Source organism: Halichondria panicea, chromosome 1, assembly GCF_963675165.1.
Source record: "Halichondria panicea chromosome 1, odHalPani1.1, whole genome shotgun sequence".
Lineage (NCBI taxonomy): Eukaryota > Metazoa > Porifera > Demospongiae > Suberitida > Halichondriidae > Halichondria > Halichondria panicea.
The window spans coordinates 7,704,345-7,723,943 of NC_087377.1; the positions used below are offsets into that span (position 1 = coordinate 7,704,345).

The 19,599-nt window shown below is 40.1% G+C and overlaps 2 long non-coding RNA genes across 4 annotated transcripts in view; one reads left to right on the forward strand and one right to left on the reverse strand.

The window, feature by feature from the left end:
- Window positions 1-989: 989 nt before the first annotated feature.
- Window positions 990-19,599, reverse strand: part of LOC135340242 (uncharacterized) — a 28,721-nt gene continuing 10,111 nt past the window's right edge. Inside the window, exons 3-4 of one of the 2 annotated variants that reach the window (XR_010396269.1) lie at window positions 3,314-5,924; window positions 990-1,301 (exon numbers count right to left, since the gene is read on the reverse strand). This is a non-coding gene — a long non-coding RNA (uncharacterized LOC135340242). The remainder of the gene's footprint in view (window positions 1,302-3,313; window positions 5,925-19,599) is intronic. The other variant, XR_010396271.1, reaches the window with a different exon arrangement.
- LOC135340366 (uncharacterized) lies at window positions 5,596-8,436 on the forward strand. Of its 2 annotated transcripts, XR_010396334.1 has the most exons (5): window positions 5,596-5,734; window positions 5,797-5,953; window positions 6,016-6,060; window positions 6,119-7,915; window positions 8,164-8,436. It is a non-coding gene; the product is annotated as an uncharacterized LOC135340366 (long non-coding RNA). The 2 variants fall into 2 exon arrangements; XR_010396333.1 differs by having other exon boundaries at window positions 6,119-8,436.

Below are 19,599 nucleotides of genomic sequence, written 5' to 3' on the forward strand. Positions count from 1 at the left end.
TGTACATAAACTATTCATTTGGGACCTGGGTGCCTGGCCGTTATACAGTATAGCAACTGGCCTTTATTCAGAGGTGGTTGTTAACAGAGGTTCCACTGTACATATACATGCAGTGCATATCCAGATTAATTTGTGAGTTGTACTGAATGTATCTCTCATAGTAGGTGAATGAATTATAAGCTAACAACAATAATTATACAAAAGTTGTTATATTGGGAAACCATTTAATTAGGTGAATGGGCCGGGGACGGTGATGAGTCACTTCAGGCAACAGATTGCGAACAGTTTGCCGTAGAGATCAAAGAATTTTTTAAAGATTTATCATTTCTTTGTTATTCTAAACCACACTACACTGGCAGCTGAGTTTAGTGAACTGATCAGACATGCAGTCACCCTGCTTTTACAATAAAGTCCAAGAACGTATCCATTTTAATTTCCAAATGACTCTATTTCGATGATTTCCCCTCCTTTTCCTAGTGTCGTAACCAGTAAACAGTAAAACAGAGCTAATAGCAAACAGTATTAATTGTATGCAACGAAGGTGATGTTCAGAGGGGTCGAACCACACTGAACATCTGTGTAGAACACCTCATGATCGATCAGTTGCTTGCAGGCAATTTGTTTTGTATAATTATAAGGCGACAAATTGCCTGAAAGTTCCCTGGTCTATGGTGTATTAGTCATTATGCAACTAGCTATATAGGCTCTGATAAATTATGCTCGAAAAATTTTTTAGCATAATAGGTGTCTAAAGAATAATTGGGCATTAATGTTCATTTTTGGTAAAGATCATTACATTAAGTTTTGCATAACATGGCAAAAAATGCATATCATATGCATGGATCAGTTCAGGTCAAGTCAGCAAGATAACACTGAGAATCATAAATTATTATTAATGTCTTGTGTCAGTTGTGTGCTGTGTTTATAATTATAATTATGTCTATATAATTATACGTCTTAATTTCGTCTATAATGTTGTTGCATGCTAATATTAAGCCTCCCACTCACTTATGTCTCAGGGGTGAACCCAAAGAACCCTCTCTGGATCTGCCGTGTAAGGCTATAGTTATATTGTGCGAGGAATAATAGGCGATTTGATGGACTTGAGCATAAAACATAAATAAATTGGTATAAACATCAGGAGCACATGAAATAAATTGCTATAACACCCTTAGCATAGAGTATAGCTGCATGGCCATGCATATTGTATTTGGAACACTTGTGACTAATTGGCCAGGTTCTCCAGACATTAATTCACACAAGCAGTGTCCATGCACACTCGCAGAGAACTGAAGAGGGTGCTGGGTGGGGGGAAAACCAAATGAACGACTTGGCATAATAATTATATTGCTGAAAAATTCTACTACCGTATTACTAGAATGTGTTGCGAGTATCAAACATTTGCGAACTTTGCGATGGTTGATCAATTCGCAACAATAAAATCCGCAAAACCATAGTAGTACAAGTGCAAAAAACATTTTTGAAAAAATAGGGAAGAGTAGGGCTGGAAGAGCATGTGCATGCATTGAAGTAACAAAAAGTTCGAAAACAAGATCGTGGGTTTGTAGTCTTTGCATGCTCCAACTAGTTGGGAGTGGGGCTCAATCTTTACGATCTTTACCAGTTGGGTCCAGCACTACTTCTCGTTCACCTTTTTCTTTATGCGAGGCGTTCGATCCCCATTTGACCATCAACTTGCATGTGTTTCGATACAGGAGACTTTTCTTTCCACCAGGGAGGACCAGCACCGAAACACATAGTGTATAATTACAAGAGTGCCGCATGAATAGCACTCCTGAATTTGAGACTCTACAGATGAGCCCTGCCCACCAAAACTCAAAGTAGTGCTGGACCCAACTGTTAAAGATCGTAAAGATTGAGCCCCACTCCCAACTAGTTGGAGCATGCAAAGACTATATACCAACCCACAATCTTGTTTTCGAACTTTTTGTTACTTCAATGCACATGCTCTTCCAACCCTATACTCTTCCCCATTTTTTCAAAAATGTTTTTTGCACTTGTTTGCAAACTTTTTTCACTGCATGCATGCATAGAGTGGTCCTGGGAGGCCACGTAACTTGTTAATGGGTGGTTTTTTTAGGGTTACCAATCTTGTGCACTCCCTTTTTGGTTTGAACAGCTTATCCAACATGCAACCATAGATACCGTATAGCGCGAAATTTTCGAGGCACTTATATTTCGTGGATTGGCCTCTAAAGCATTTCGTTGCACAATGTTCGCGGAATGACTGCTTACCGGAAGCCACGCCTTTGCACGTTATAGCAGGTATTTCTAATTAAAGAACAATTTTTATGGACTTAATTTTCGTGTATGATTGCTAACCCACGAAATCTGTGAGCCCCTCGAAAATTTCGCGCTATACGGTAGTCTACTTCTCACCATTATTTTTTTCACAAATACACTTGTTTGTACACTTTTTTCTTATAGGTACCAGCACATAGATTCTATGGTGCTACCTAGATCAAATATCTTCAGTATATAGGTGGCATTACCATAGTACTATGATAAAAAAGAAAGCTGCTCAGATAAGAGCTTGTGTCAACTTAACTTGCATGCATGCGAGGAGCTAGCCTAGCCTCCTTCACCGGTGCGGCCGTCTAAGAGTGATTAAGTGCGGCCTAGGATCGAGGCTAGCAAGGAGCATTAACTGGAGCGGTAAGAATCGACAGTGCAAAACACTACTGTTGCTATAGATCTCAAGTGGTTGCTAAGATGCGACAGAGAACAGTACGGTGCCATTAGTTTGTCCAGTGGACACTAATGATTTACACACGATCCTTGCCAGAACGCAATAGTTAGAGTGCAAAGGGTCAAATTGTCTGCTGATTTGGTTCATTCGCAAAGGTTTTTTTACCTGCCGGTATAGACATTAATTTTATTGACTTGGCCAACCCATGTACATATGCAGTCTAAAGTAGGCCCTGATAAATTGTAGCTTTGAGACCGTTCGTTATCGAAAGATAAAAATAATGTGCTAGACTATATCTATTCTATAATTCGAAAAATGTGCCTATTATTCTCAGATTATGAACATAATAATTATAGTGACGTAAACACAAACGCAGCAGACAACTGACACACGACATAATTATGCCTCGAGGGATACGGTAAAGCTGACTGTGTGTGTTTGTGTGTGTGTGTGTGTGTGTCTGTTCCAGCTGTAACTGCTCAACGGTTGCAATGCGACGAAAACTAACAGCTTCTATAGGCTTCTAGCCACGTTCTCTTGGATTTTGATTCGTGGATTAGCAAACTAAAGCTTCTTTCTCGAGTTATGGCTAGTTTGACTCACATTGAAGGCTGTTGCAGTTCTCTTTAGAATCTTTCATAGCATCATCTGTCCGCACAAACTTTCTATTCAACATATGAGTTAGCCTTGCACTAAAGTGCTAGCTTTTTGTTAGCTACAAAACTCAGAAAATACCTAAATTATGCACTTCCGCTTATAATTAATTGAAAACAAAATCTTCTTCTTTGTTGCTTCCTAGATCCTTGAGGTCCTGGTATAAGCAGCTACTAAACACAACAATGATACCATAATTATACAATTGAAGTCAGTTTTAGACAGATTATTTTATACACTTTTTCCTCTTCTATACTTCCTCTTCTATACTTTTGAGCGAAAGCAAATCATGGCGAGAGGCATTAGCACAGCGCCAGCTTGAACACTATGTTTCTCTTGCTGACTTGAGTTGATCCATAATCTTCACCTTATAATGTAATTTTAATCGAGCTAAAATTATTCCGAACATAATTTATCAGGGCCCACAATGGTTCCAGCGCGCATGCTCCTATGTGGAGTTTTATTTTCTCATAAATATATTAATGAGCTATTTGCAATTACTCTCTTCCCTTTGCAGTTTGTTTCCTGCTCCCTGCACCAATTTATTACACGTGGCAGGAACTAAAAATTATTGGTCAGGTTTCACACAAGCAGTGTCACACACTTGCAAAGGGTAGTCCGTGAGAGCAGAGTAGTACTGTTGAATGAACGACTTGGCATAATAATTATATTGCTGAAAAAAGCCATAATTACTAGAATGTGTTGTGAGTATCAAACATTTGCCAACTTTGCGATGGTTGATCAATTCATAACAATAAAATCCGCAAAACCTAAATTATTACTGGTATTTACACACGATCCTGCAATAGTTAGATCACAAAGTGTCAAATTTTCTGCTGATTCGGCTCGTTCGCAAAGGTTTTTCATGAGCAAATTTTATTATGCCTCGAGGCGTAGCCGCACGAGGGATACGGTAAAGCTGACTGTGTGTGTGTGTGTGTGTGTCTGTTCCAGCTGTAACTGCTCAACGATTGCAATGCGACGAAAGCTAACAGCTTCTATAGGCTTCTAGCCACGTTCTCTTGGATTTTGATTCGTGGATTAGCAAACTAAAGCTTCTTTCTCGAGTTATGGCTAGTTTGACTCACATTGAAGGCTGTTGAAGTCTCTTCAGAATCTTTCATAGCATAGCTTTTTGTTAGCTACAATACTCAGAAAATATCTGTTAAAACAGCTAGGACACACCCTTTAATTATTCCTATGGATGTAATGCGCATGCGCGCTCATTCCCCATGAAAATAATACCCAAGATCCAGATCCAGATCCTCCTGGCAGAATCATCTTTGTCTTGAGGGCCTGGTAAGCCACAAAACACTACCATATAACAATATAGATAACAATATGCAAGTACACAGGTCTTTTCTTCTTAGATATTGAACTACAGATCGTCTTTCTTGAGGTCCTGGTAAGCCACATAATACAATAACAACAATAAATGCATGTAAATAAGTCTTTTCTTCTCAGTGACTTTATATAGATAAGCTAACTTTAATATAAAATTCATTATAGAAACTAACACTCTAATACTTTTGAGCGAAAGCAAAAACATGGCGAGAGGTACATGTATTAGCACAGCGCCAGCTTGAACACTAGTTTTGGGCTCAGTATTTTACGGAATCACATATAAGTCCGAATAATACCATACCCACGTATTTACCTCCAACTGCACGCGAACTTTAAACATTGAAGAGGTATATCAGCTGGCCAACATGAGCAAGAGGAAACCATTGTGTCTTTCCAGGAAGAAACCTGACCCTCTCAGGAGGAATTCGAAACCCAAGCCTCTAAGCCAGTTAACCAGGAGAGGTGTACAATGGCAATATAGCTTATCCACCAGGCTTTACCAACCTAGCGTCAAATGGCTATATGAATGCTGTCCTTCAATGCATGTTCAACACTCCCAGCTTCTCGTACATTTTCAATGGGTTTCCAGGATACATTCAGGAGATTGCGACAAGAACTGTTGCTGGATTAGTAAGTACAGAGGAGACTCTTTAATATAGGGAGATAGAATCTATCCACATAAAAAGGCTCTTTTAGCTAGCTTCGAGGGGAAAGTAGATATCTCTCTTTTATCTATGGTGTCAGGTATTAATTTAGAAGTCATCACGTGACGTGTGATATTTGCGTACATTATATCGCATGCGTTCAATTGCCATAGAACAGTACAGTATAGTAGTTAAAGAGTCACTATAATTACTACCGATGCCTTGACAAGAAGGTAGAATTGGAGATAAGTAATGAACTGGGGGCGTTACCAAAATGCCTCTGTATTCACGTAAATCAACCAAGATACACACGTAAGTTTCAAACGGGGTGAACAAAGAGTTCTCATACAGAAATTGTACAAACTTCAAAGTCCAAATTCAGGTACTTAATAATTATGCCGACACAGTCAGAATGATAATAACTTGCTGTTTTCTTACTTATAGACGAGTATACTCTCCGCGTTCCAAGCAAACAAAGTGTGTAGACATTGATGGCAGTTGTACAGTACACAATCAGTTGACTGTCACACTGGGACATTACACAGCCTTCTTTCGGTCAATCAAGGATCAATCTAAATGGTTTCGTGCAAGTGACAGTGATGTAAGTATGACATAATTATACAACACGGATAGACACTAATTTTGTACAATTTGAAACTATAGGTGAGCTTAGCAACTGTATTGCAACAAATGTTGAATTGGTTCAAGGTAAGTATGCATGTACTGCAGTTAGAAACCGCAGCTGTATTTGTTCCATACAATACAGGTGACCGACCACCCAACAGTTTTGTTATTGAATACCAGTCGGAGACTTTGATGGCTAAATGCTGAGGTACATGTATAACGCATCGCATATGATGACACACAATTATAATGATTGTACATTGAAACACTGATATCAACAGAAGCCACTGATGTACATGTAAAAGTAGTACTACGTTATAGCATAGAAGAGGGATTGGTAACGGAAGTACCCTCGTGTAATATCCGCTTTACCTGCGAGGCTGTACATTCTAAACGGGAAGCTATTGTAAGTATACAGTATATGTACCTATTATGTAATCAACAGATTTACCCAACCCCTTGTGTTCACACAATAATGTAGACCTGCCGGTGAGAGAACAGACCTCTTCAAACAGAGAACAGGCAATTACTGTCTGTATTATGCTCCTAATATAATTATTTTTAGAGCTAAAGAGAGCAAAGAGATTCCACCGCATAGCGTTGTCTTCACTTACATGTGAGTCATTGACAAAAAAAGATTGAAACATCATCAAAGCAACGTACACTCTCTGATATCCTTCCGAAATCCCGTCACTACAATTGCAAAAGACCAAAAAATTTCCACAATTTGAACCTAAGAGTTAGAACCTAAAAGTTAACAATAGAAATTTAGGCCTGTTAACTGTTCGTCATATCCATGTGATTATCTTAAAATGTAACGATCTTTAATTATTTCAAGCATAATTTATGAGGGCCTAGTCCATGCAGCCTCGATTCCAGGCCGCAAAGAGAAAGGCGGCCTGGGTATTGTATCAGGTTGTTGTTGTTTTTATTTGACCCTCGCAGCATTGCACCTAGGGTCCATGCCCGCTTCCCATGCTCTAGGAGCGCTATAGGAGTCAGCACGCTGGTCGGTCTGGCAGACACACCTCCTGTTCTGCTGCCCGGCAAAACCCCGGACACCATTGTGGTGCTGCCGGGGATCCCACCGCTCAAGTGATCGGTGGTAGAGCACATTCTCTCGGGGGCCTTTTTGGACTTTAGCGAGCTGCCCCCTGCCAAGGGATTCTCGAGGCCAGTGTTGTCCCTGCTGCAAAGGCACAGGGGCAACATTTGTGGTGGCAAACGCTTCCGAGCTGGCGGACTCAACTCGGGTAGTCCCAGACTTCAATACTTGGGTGCAATGTTTTGCGATATACACAGCTGTGCTGATTGCTAAATCACCAGAGCGAGCCCCGTTCCTCCTCAGCTACACATCACTATTGGCCCAATTCAGCAAAAGGTATCGGTTCCCGTCGTGGCTACTGTGTGACCGGAAGTTCCGTGGCGAGGCAGCAGAATCCGGCAGACCGATTGGTCGAAGGTGGATGGTTTTATCGGGTGTTCGGGCTCAGGACCCCCCCCTCAATGGGTTCGAAACGTCTCTTCCCGGCCTCCAGCAAGCGATCACTCAAGAGGAGGGGCTGGGTGTTTGGGCTCAGGACCCCCCCCTCAATGGGTTCGAAGCGTCTCTTCCCGGCCTCCAGCAAGCGATCACTCAAGAGGAGGCCCCCTCTGGGCGTCGATCCTGGAGCCTTGTCGGCGGTAGAATCGGCCGGGGGAGCCTGACCGCCCGTTTGGGGTCGATTGCATCTACTTGCATGTTTGTACAGCTTGCAAACGGGATCACCCAGAGTTGAGGTGCCCTAAGCAGCGTCCTGCTTGAGGAATCGGAACAATTCAGAACATTGTGGCTAGCTAGTGTAGTAGCGTAGGTTGTGGCATGCGTTGTGTTGTGGAAAGATAGAAGGATCTCCACTAGAATACAAACATACGGAACAGTTTGGTCCAAGATGAGTAGGTGGGAATGAATATTCCATGTCATATCCCCTCCTATGTAGCTGAAGCTCAATGGAGAATAATAGGCTAGAATCGTGGAATAGAACTGGTGTAATTAAACAAGGGGTGGATCTCTGCACACTGTAAAAAATGGTGTGCGTGGTTTTCATGTCAGTAAAGCATGTAGAAGGAGAAGAGCATGGAAATACCACTGACCTTGTGTGCATTGTGGGTGGTCATAACTCATGCAGGAAACATTTTTTTATCCAGGATGATTCATGTTGCTTCGTGCGCTATTATGCAAACACGTGCCTTGCTGGAAAAGTGCGGCTCTCCTCTGATATGTCTCAAGATGAAATTCTAAGGGAAATCAGCTGGTATTTGGAAGAGTCTGTACCCTTTTCGATAGACACACGAATGTCGATTTATCAAGTGAGATCTATCATTACCAAAATGTTTAACAATTCTATTATCTACATGGAGAGCCGGATATTGCTAGCGGTACCTCTGCGGCCTAATGCTTGGTCTAGTCTGGCCATGTGCAATAATTAGTTACTCGTTTCCCTCATATATAGTTTCTCATCTGTTATTCGCATAGACAAAACCAACAAGAAACCGTCTTTCTTCATTCCACTGACCCTACCTCACGGCAATGGCATGACAAAGACAAGGGCTAACACGCTACGAGGTAATAAACCTCTAACGACAAGTGTGTACTGATGGAGAAAAAGGATTCGTTTCAGTATTTACCCTTGTTGAGTAAATCCTTCAAAACCCTCAGATATGTTATGAGGTATTTTTAATGGCTGAAGTACCTCTCAAGTTGCAAGGACAATTGTAAAAACGTATATAGCAACCATAGAGTTAGGTATAATAATTATTTGTATTAAGAATAGCTACTAGTTTAGCGTTTAGATTCAGCAAAACACAAACTGACTACACTAGTTAAAATTAATGCCAACAAGATTCTCAACTCCTTCCCACAGAACCAGACACTCTAAAAAACATTTATTACTGTTGTATTAGGCGGCAATCTAGTATTATTTTGTGCTTTAATATTCTCAGGTGCATTAAGGACTGGGACCAACATAAAAAAGACATTTATAAGAGGCACTTCAACCTGCTGCTGTTTACTGTGTATATTTATCTGTGTAAAACTTTTATGATGAAATGAAACACTGGCTTCCATTCTCTAGGAAAATATTAAAATGAAGCCCCGCCCACTAATTGATCAGTGGGGGTGGTCCGTTTTGTCGAAGCACTATTTCACTTTTCTATTGAAAAATCGGCGTTTAAACACTAAGTCTACTAGCTATTGCTGCTGCTCATTATACTTAGTTCTATCTAAGCTAACAACTCACTCTAGCGCTTAGCCCTCCTGGTCTTTGCAAGGGAGAAATAACAGAAAGTTGTTTGATGTAGCAGTCTCATCTTGGATAGTAGGCTTCCCAGGGACACGGTCAACAATTTTTTGACAAAGTACAAGGATAAATCAGCTAAGGAAGGCTTATGGAAGTCATCTATTGCCTCGCAAGCTTTACTAGAGGGTGTTTTAAACGCCGACTAAGTCACTTCTCTAAACTAGCTGAATTACTGCAAAATGAAAAGGGAGTGGTACGTTGAAGTAATGAACGCGTGGGCAGAACCATGGCGACCGTGTGGGCGGGGCTTATAATTTGCAAATTCAGCAATAATTGAAGGTCCCAGCCCTTAATGCACCTGAGTTTCAATTAACGTTTTCACATTACCCTTTAAAAAATAAGAGAAGGTGGATTATAATTTACAAGAAACGTAGCTAACAATAATTATAGCGGTCAATTATTCACATCCAGTGACTTGTGTCGGTATTGATCCATTTGTGGGGGAAAGGAAGATACTGTAAAGGAGCCAGTCTCTACCAATAAAGCAAGCTGTTTGTGAAACTTTAGAAAAGCAATTGCTTCCCTGAATTCTATGTGAATTGCTTGACAGCGAGTCCAAGCAGCCAGTTTGTTATGGATAAGAAATCGTCTACACGACAATAATGTTTCTAAAGATAAAGTGGCGATCCAGTAGAGAATGATGGTGTGCGAAATTATCCCTAAATTATACTGTCAATGGCATGTATGGGGGTTGCTCTGGAGAGTGTCTTGGAGGAGGTGCGGTCCCTCTTGGGGGACAAGGTCTCTTGGTGTATCCAAAGTGACCTTATAAAGTCAGGTCGGGTAAGGGACATACAAGTCAGGTCGGGTAAGGGACATACAAAAGGTTTACACCCAAATCTTTGTAGAGCAAGAAGAGCATGTGAATAATGAGAATGTCGGAGAGGATCAAGCAAGAGATGAGAAATCTCTCTCACATGATGATAGCATGTTAATTATAGAGCATAGTTTTTATATAACCAGGCATAAAGTATCTATAAAGAATTAAGAGCGGTCATCACATTTTGTATCCGATCCACCCCACTTAGTAAAGACTGTCCATGATGATAGCATGTTAATTATAGAGCATAGTTTTTATATAACTAGGCATAAAGTATCTATAAAGATATTAACACTCTCCAAGAGGAAAGGTGAGTGCATGCCCTGCCTGCATGGTCAAAACTTCACTAAAAAAACTAACACAAAAATATGACTGACAAGAGCTGTACACCAGAGCGCCGTCAAGGGCCACCACCGATCGCAAGGCCTGCCGAAGGTTACAAGCAAGGTCTAGGTAGGTAAAAGTTACGACTCAATGCAGCTTTTGTTGTTGTATATAATAGTTATGGTCTCTAGAGACATCACACTTTGTATCCGATCCACCCCACTTAGTAAAGACTGTCAGAAATTGTTTAACGTGAATAGAACCCGGGTACTTTCGTTTCCAATCCCTCTCTTTCCTTTATCTATGGTAGAGGTAATTATTAAGTACCCAGACATAATTTATTATGAATGAAGGAAAGAGAGAAGGATACAATTTAAGATCAAGAGGAAGGTGGATGGGTAAAAGAGATTAGAGTGGTCAAAGAAACGCATACAAAAGGGAAGGGACATACATGAGTGTCTTGGAGGTGCGGATTCTCTTGGCGGACAAGTGTATCCAAAGTGACCATAAAGTCCTGCATCTTATCAGGTCGGGTAAGGGACATACAAAAGGTTTACACCCAAAGTAGATGTCTCGTGCCTGAACTGAGGGGGCGAGGTTTCCCCAACCACAAGGGCCCATACAGCTTGAACATCATGGCAATGAAATCTGGATCTCTCGTAAGGGCAAGTACAGCCCTATTCTTCTCTGATATCAATTTTATATCGGTTTGGTTTTTGTGTGTCCGCTGATAAAATAGCATACAGCATAAGATGAGTAAATGCGTAAATGCATGTATAATTCCTTAATTGACTTCTGGTCACACGTGTAAGACTAGGGAAAATCCCAAGAAAGTTCCATATTATAGACTGCTACAAACATGCAGTAAACTGCATGGATACAGATTTCATTTGCTGGTGAACTTTGTGAAATATCTAGTGAAGCAAGGCAAGTGTGACGTTGAGGTTATATGCAGCTTTTCAACGTATAAATTATATTCAAGTTGGCGTATACATACTCCGATTAGAGTTTAGCGTGTAGAGGGAGGGAGGAGAGTACAATCAGTAGTTTAGCGTGTAGAGGGAAGGGTGTACAATCAGTAGTTTAGCGTGCATGTAGAGGGAGAAGAAGAAAAGTATAAGGAAGGATCAGCTCAGCAAACAACACGTAACAAAAAGTAGCCGTATACTTTTTCTGTTTATTTAGCTAACTATAATTATCTAGTGGTGATCACTCACCGAATTTGAAGTACAATTATTTAGCAGAAAAACACAAGTATTGTGATCAACTGATTGTTTTAACATAATTATTATCCACATACAAAAGGAACCCAAAAACTAGGGACATAAAGACACGTACTGTAAGGGAGCTAATCCCCACCAATAAAGAGAGGTGGGTGTTATGGGTAATTCCATTAGTGATATAACAAAATTAATGCGTACATAACCATTTTCCTTTATTTATTTATGTAAACCTCCAATGACAAAATTTATTTGATGACTTCGAGTTACAGCTCATGTTAAAGATGAATTGTAATGAAGTTTTGAAAATCTAAGAACATGTGGAGCCGACTATCACATGCACCTATGCAGATGGTCATTTGTCACTTAAGGCGAGAAAATTTTCGTGGATTGCATTGTGTAGTTTGCGAAATTATCTTATAATACAGTGGCGTAGGAACAAAGGGCTGCAGCCCCCCCCCCCTTTATGGTTCACAAAATAATTCTTGATTGTTCAAGCCACTATACTCGATCTCTGAGCATGCAACATTTTTCTTGGGGATAACCTTTACCATTATGTTTTATATTACTCCAGAAAATTGAGGATCTGGAGGCAAAAAAGGGGAAAAAGAAACTTAAAAACTTTTTTCTGATGTTTCTTCTAGCATTTGCAAACCAGAAATCGAGATGTTTTCTAGACTTTCCTGCATATTGTGGCAACATGGTCTTCTCAGGGCTGGTAGGATAGGGACACTGAATAAATGGTTCAGCTGCAGCGTGTTCATCGGGACCCAGAGGCACTCACCAAATCACGAGAGAAAATTTACCATTGTTATACCACAATTATTTTAATCAATCGTGTTCAATTATTTAATCGCACGTTTTTTCTGACAAACCGTTAATAAATTCTGATCATGTGACCTACAGCCAATGACATCATCAAACCCAGTCATGTGACCATACAGTGAAGTGTGCTTTTTTTATTTTATACTCGTGATTCACCACTATTCAAGTCATCCCAGTCATCCCAGCTTGAAGCTAGGTAGCGTGATCAGCAATAACACAATTAGCAAGCCAGTGTGTTTTAATGCTGGTGCACTCAGATGATGCAATAATGCTCACGGTTGAGTCACTCCAGTATTTTTGTTACATTCTTGTTATAATAATTATATACATTCATTTTATATTCATTTTCCCATGTACACATGTTCCTTAAGTGCTTAATCATCAATAGCTCCAATCTGAAAGAGAATGGGCTTGTGCCAAGGGTACACAAGAACATCATTCAATTCTTGTTGAATTATTCTGAGGTGAACGGAGTTCTTCTTCCCGGGAGAGTACCTGGGTACAGTAGCTCCGACATCAAGCTGCTCCCATCCAGCAGCGGTGTATTTGGAAGCTGTACATGGAATCAATGGGTCAGGAAGAAAGTCGAGCAGCTGCTAACAGGACTTTTTGTCGCCTATGGCAGCAATTCCTACCATACCTTGTCCTCATGAAGCCGATGACCAACCTGTGCTGGGTGTACCAAAAAAACAGCACAGCCGTATTGAGAGCAGTAAACGATCCTGAGAGTGTTAAATCATCCACGCTCAAGGCCTTTGAGGGTCACTTGACACTGGTACAGCTTGAGTGATCCTACTATCAGACAACATTGGACCAGTGCAAGGAGTCGAACATATTATGTCTGTTTTTCCCAAAATTCACTGTGCCATTGAGCAATGTTGATGTCTTGCAAAAAAGTACAGTAGACAGCATGTTAATGAATCTATAATACGGCTAAGTGCCTCAGTCGTTGGCCACTTGTCAAAAAGAAATAATACGGAAATTCTTTGATAAAATAATGTAGGTCATAATTATGTGACACGCTTCGATTAGAGTTTAGTGTGTAGAGAGAAGAGAGAAGAGAGAAAATATAATGAAAGATCGACCAGCTCTGCAACAAAAAGTAGCAGTACTGTTTTCTATTTATTTAGCTAACTATACATACCTGGTGGTGTGTAGAGAGAAGAGAGAAAAATATAATGAAAGATCGACCAGCTCTACAACAAAAAGTAGCAGTACTGTTTTCTATTTATTTAGCTAACTACATACCTGGTAGTGATCACTCACCGAATCTGAAGTACAATTATTTGAAAGTCAGCAGAAAAACAAAAGTATTGTGCTCAGTTATAATAAATAAAAGGTATCCACACCAACAGGAATCCAAAAACTAGGGACATGAAGACACTGTAAGGGAGCAGTGAACGATCCTGAGAGTGCACGCTCAAGGCCTTTGAGGGTCACTTAACACTGGTACAGCTCGAGTGATCCTACTATCAGACAACATTGGACCAGTGCAAGGAGTCGAACATATTATGTCTGAATTCACTGTGCCATTAAGCAATTGATGTCATGCAAAAAAGTACAGTAGACAGTATGTTAATGGATCTATAATACGGCTAAGAAAAGTTGTGCCTCAGTCGTTGGCCACTTGTCAAAAAGAAATGATACGGAAATTCTTTGATAAATGTAGGTCATATGTTGTCATTACGATTAGAGTTTAGCGTGTAGAGAGAAGAGAGAAAAATATAATGAAAGCTCTGCAACAAAAAGTAGCAGTACTGTTTTCTAGCTAACTATATACCTGGTGGTGATCTCACCGAATCTGAAGTACAATTATTTGAAAGTCAGCAGAAAAACAAAAGTATTGTGCTAACATAAACCAGTTATAATAAATAAAAGGTATCCACACCAACAGGAATCCAAAAACTAGGGACATGAAGACACTGTAAGGGAGCTAGTCCACACCAATAAAGAGGTGTTGATTGGTCAGTGTATCTGTTTCTTGTACATGGAAAACCCTGGACCTGAGGTCACCATCCACCTTTTATTGCGATGGTGACATAATCACTTGCCGGGTCAGTGGTTCTGTGATTTTCCACCTCACATCAACACACCCATAGGGAATCTTTTGCAAGACACACCGCCTTCTACTAACACGTTTGCTGGTGCCTCACTAGCAAAAACCCTCGACATCAGAGTTAGTGTTAAAGAGTATATCCACGATCAACGTGTATTGCGTGGTAAGTGAAATTTAGACTGAATCATCGTCACTTGCTAGTGAAAAAGATAGTTGTGAAGTATCTAGTGGAGGTGCTCAAGTGCGATGTAGAGGTTTATGTATTATAATTATGAATGTTTAGAAACTATGGTTCAAAAATAGCCCCTTCAAAGTGGACCAATTTGTTCGACCTCCCACTGTCGTAATCCGATGTCTGACTATCACACAGTACCTCACTAAACTTGGCAATCATCACTTGCTAGTGAAAAGATAGTTGTAAAGTATCTAGTGGAGGTGCTCAAGTGCGATGTAGAGGTTTATGTATTATAATTATGAATGTTTAGAAACTATGGTTCAAATATAAGCCCCTTCAAAGTGGACCAATCTTCCACTGTCGTAATCCGGACTATCACACAGTACCTCACTAAACTTGGCAATCATCACTTGCTAGTGAAAAATAAGTTGTGAAGTATCTAGTGGAGGTGCTCAAGTGCGATGTTGAGGTTTATGTATTATAATTATGAATGTTTAGGAACTATGGTTCAAATATAGCCCCTTCAAAGTAGACCAATTTGTTCGACCTTCCACTGTCGTAATCCGATGTCTGACTATCACACAGTACCTCACTAAACTTGGCAATCATCACTTGCTAGTGAAAAAGATAGTTGTGAAGTATCTAGTGGAGGTGCTCAAGTGCGATGTTGAGGTTTATGTAAGTTATGGATAATTGGTTCCGGAAAAGAACCACAACGGTATATGTGATAGAGTTTAGGAAAATGATTGTTACAGTAGTGTATTTCAACATGGAAATGCCCTAAAGAAAACGAGCACTTGTGGTCTGTCTCTTTGATCTATCGCTTTCGAGTATATATAAGGGAGCATGTGAGGACCCGATGGACTAGGACATTGGAAATCTCCCTGCTAAAATTACATCATGTTGTCCGTGGGGTAACAGGCAATTGGGATAAGCATTGGAACAGGAAGTACCCATGTCTGGTAACCACCCCGTGTGCACTCCAGGTGAAGTACTCGCGGTTAGTGAACCAAGGTGAAAAACGTTTTTGTAAAGTATCTAGTGGAGGTGCTCAAGTGCGATGTTGAGGTTTATGTACTAATTTATAAGTTATGGATAATAGGTTCCGGAAAAAAACCACAACGGTATGTGGTAGAGTTTAGGAAAACGATTTATACATTAGTTAATTTCAACATGGAAATGCCCTAAAGAAAGCGAGCACTTGTGGTCTGTCTCTTTGCTCTATCGCTTGAGGGGAGCATGTGAGGATCCGATGGACTAGGGCATTGGAAACCTCCCTGCTGAATTTACATCATGTTGTCCGTGGGGTAACAAGCAATTGGGGTAAGCATTGGAACAGGAAGTACCCATGTCTGGTAACCACCCCGTGTGAATAATACAATGTAATAAGGCCACGTGACTCCACAAGCTAATATTGGGTTCCAGGTCCAAACTTTGTTCACTAAAAAAAAACTTTCACTCTGATAAACTCAGTGCCCTCCTGGCGGGAACTTTGACCCCAACGATGCACCAGCATATTATTTACCTCCTCCTCATCCCAACAATCCATATCCTATAGTTCCACCTAACGTCACAATGACGTTTAGAATTCCGCAATTTCATCACCCCTATGATGGCTGGGGACACTAATCCAACAATTCTTCTGCTACTTCGCCATCACTAATTGTTGGTAATGAACCCGTACAATTTGCAGAACTAGTGTATTATAGAATATATAACGGAACTATTGTTCAAATAATATAGCTCCTTCAAAGTGGAATAATTTGTTCGACCTTCCACCGTCGTAATTGGTTTTTTAATTTAACAAATAACCCCCTCAATCCTATTCTGGCCGTAATTCCTAAAAATGTATTTTAGTGGCCAACACATAGAAAGTGCTCAAACAAATGATCATGGAGAAAACACTACACATTGTGGGGTGTAAGGATCGATGCAAAAATAGTCCCTGGATTCAAATTTGGTCAAGCTCTTCTTCTGTTTGTTAGTAGAGAAATATGAGATTACAAACCACTGGATGATGGGGCAGAGACAGAGATTCTGTCAACAGCTCTGTAACTGATGTAGGGGATACTGATGTAGGCCTGGTGGTGAGTGGGACCACTCCTCTTCAAGAGAGCTCATTACACACGGAGGGGGCTACTAGAGTCACCCCTGTTACTGAAGAGAAGGGACCATTCAATGACACCATCTGAAATGGTACTGGCAAAAAAAGATTAAGCGACATGCGTATTGATGAAAGACGCAATGTACATTCTGTTAGCAAAAATTAATGTATTTGTGGTATGATGCTGCATTAATTGAATTTATTGCGTTGTTGTGTTCCGCAATAACATAATACATAACATAATTAACGCTCACGCTAAATAGACAAAGAAACTTAATACTTGCGAAAGTCGTTTACACACAAAACATGCATGATTGTGTAGACGTTTCTTACAGTGTAAAATCTGTCAATTTTGTGTTTTGAATTGAGATTGAGATTGACAATTAAAATAAACACCAATTTTCGTACTTGCACTATAATTATTCTTCCCATAATTATTCTGATTCTATTCTAGTCAGACGGACGCCAAAAAAATGGATCAAGGAAGCAGTACTGTTGTATGTCTGTTATTATAATTATAATATGTGCTTACCCTTGTAGAAACTCAGTAAAGAAAATACTAACAATAAGAATCAGAGTCTGTACCTTTTTCCACCGACACATGAAGTACTTGCCCCCTGGCTGCATGTTTGGTGCTAAAACACAAAACCTACATGGAGAGGGAGAAAATCCACAGAAAACGCTGCAAAATGTAAGAGTCAAAAAGAAACTTTTGCTGGCTAATTTTTTAATTAAGTGCACAACCCAAACAATGTGTAGGGCTTATACCCAGGTAGTATAATAATTATATACTTTGACACACAGAGCTTATGGCGGCATATAAATTGCTTAATCGAATGAAGGAAGACAAAACTATTGAATCAGATTGCAGTATTTCAATGTGTGGGGGAGGGGGGAGGTTGTTTACAGCTCGTTTGCATGCAGTACAGCCGAGGGGTTGCATTTCAGTACTCTATTGACGGCGTATCTGAAATCAGCAAGTGAGGGGACTTGCATAGACGATAGTTGTGAAAGTACTGATGAAGACCCTGATACTGTGCTCAGGGAGCCACTGAAACCCATCATTGATGATGAGGTCGCTATTGAAAGAATCCCAATAGTGGTGATCGAGTATGTTTGTTACATTTTGTACTTTATATAGATCCATTAATGTTTTTCGTTTGCAATGACTGAGCTGTGTTTATAGTATAGGTGTGCCAAACACTACAATAATTTTATTGTTAGTTTAATTGTTTGTTACATTTCTGATTCAAATAAAATGTATCTATTCTAGTCAGACGGACGCCAAAAAAATTGATCAAGGAAGCAGTACTGTTGTATGTCTGTTATTATAAATATAATTCATGTGCTTCCCTTGTAGAAACTAAAGAAAATAATAACAATAAGAATCAGGGTCTGTACCCTTTTCCACCGACACATGAAGTACGACAATATTTACACTTACCAAGTGACAAATGTAGACTAGGTGTAGACTAGGTGTATATAATTACAGGTTACAGATATAGTCAACTATTTTAATAGATACGCGTCATGGAAAATGAGAGCACGCATCTCTATGGGATCTATTTGTTCAGTGACAGGATCGGAATCCAAAATCATCAATATATGCATTGTCATGTGTACATAAATCTGTAAAAAAATCTTTTTTCAAAGCTATATATATAGCTCATCATGGAAAAAACGGCGGCTACCGCAAAGACTCCAGATCACCCCGGGCCGCCCAAGGCACCACCAAGGGCCAAACCAAAGTCAAGGTAAAGTTAATACTTGCTAAGATTCCTGCTATTGTTATAGTCTCTCAGTCTGCATGATATGCATGGTTTTGATTAATAGCTTCTAGTCTCTATAGTCTGCATGAGTGTTTGATTAAAAATCAGTGGCGTAGGAATCATGTAGGGGCTGCTTGATGCTGCTACTCAGCTGTTGTGTTCAGTTTTTTCACTTGATGGCCTGTGTTCACCAGTAACTTCTAGGCATTTGTCAACTTCAAATTCGTCCTCCTGAATTTCTGTTTCTATATGCAGCCATGCATGTTTCCATTAGTATAGCAAGTTGTTCATTGCTAGCTACAATTATAGCCGTACAGAACTGAGAAGCTAATTGCCGAACTCAGAAATTGACGGTCATATAACGAACACGGCTGCGATGCTTTTCGGTATACACTGCAGTACTGATCTCCAAATACCCGGAGAGGGCCACTTCCCTTCTCCTGTACCAAAAAAACATTGCCTACAGCCTTAAGATAAAAGCCACTTTCACTTGCGGTGAGTGTACATGCGGTGCAGTGCACATAGGATCTGGTCAACAAAATGTTGTAAAGAAAACGCACGTAGAAAAGGCATGCCTAATTTAACTGTTGAAATGTTCCGTTCGTGGATAGATAATAAACATGAGTTAAGTAAAGAAACAGCTCATAAATGGTTGCATATATTGGGAGTTGAACCATCAAAAAGGTGTCTATTTTGATGGGCATGAAAGGGACCGACGTAGTAGCATTATAGAAAACAATTTCTTGATAAATTAGATAGTAGATGTGTGCTACGGCAATCATACTCCAATTTTACTTCCAGGAGAGTTGCCCCTTGTTTCCATCCACCATGATGAGTCCACATTTTTTGCTAATGCAGACCAGGATTATTACTACGGTGATGACTCTATTACCATACTAAAGCAAAAAAGTTTGGGACAATCTATAATGGTGTCCGATTTCATAGAGGAGGCAAGTGTAGATTTTTTACAGCATGATGGTGTTGAAGCATGT